This window comes from Ceratina calcarata, unplaced genomic scaffold, assembly GCF_001652005.2.
Source record: "Ceratina calcarata isolate Rehan_Ccalc_2016 unplaced genomic scaffold, ASM165200v1 scaffold35.2, whole genome shotgun sequence".
In the NCBI taxonomy this organism is placed as follows: Eukaryota; Metazoa; Arthropoda; class Insecta; order Hymenoptera; family Apidae; genus Ceratina; species Ceratina calcarata.
This window is the reverse complement of record NW_017157934.1, coordinates 330,266-331,099: the sequence shown is the minus strand read 5'-3', so window position 1 is coordinate 331,099 and position 834 is coordinate 330,266.

Below are 834 nucleotides of genomic sequence, written 5' to 3'. Positions count from 1 at the left end.
CAAAATGAAAAGATAACGTAGAAATGTACATATTAAAATAGCTAGCTTGATTTTTTTGGACAATGGACTTAGGCCACTTTCAAAATAAATTGCTCAAATATTTAATCATCTCCATTAAATGTACAATGTTATTCGGGAGTCTGAGAGACTTATTTAACATAAATCAACCTAAATATGAGTTGGCAAGGACCGTACTGTGATGTATCTACCGCGAGGCCAGAAGGCTACATCCGGTTCAATGGCGGTGCATCCTCGTTTCAACGCTGGAAGTCTCGCGGACCGGAAAGTAGAGCAGCGGTACAAACCGTGAGTCCTGCTCTTCGCCACCCTTCCCTCCCGTGAGAGCACGGGGTGGTTAGGGGCGAAATGAAAGAAACCGAACAAACGAAGGGTAGGAGTGGAATTAAATAGCAACGTGGAGTAATCACGAAAAGAATCTCGAAGACCTTTTTTTCGCATCGGTTTCCTCCCTATGGGGCCAAGAAAAAATGAAAAGGATGAAGCCAGGGAATCGTTTAATGAATGAACTGCAAACGTAAATGTATACATGTACGAAGTCATTGCTAGAAAATTTGCATCTGCAAGAAATGCGAAAAAATGTGCAAGATATTTTTTACTCTCGATAGAGGTTTACAACACAAAAGATTAGTTAAACCGTCGCCAGTAATTTGGCTTGGTCTATTAATAATTATAAATGAAGCAAAATAGATAATTATGAATAATTAATTACAGAAGAATATTTTACTATTTATTAATTATGAAGATTATGAATAATTAATTGCAGAAGAATATTTTACTATTTATTAATTATGAAGATTATGAATAATTAATTAC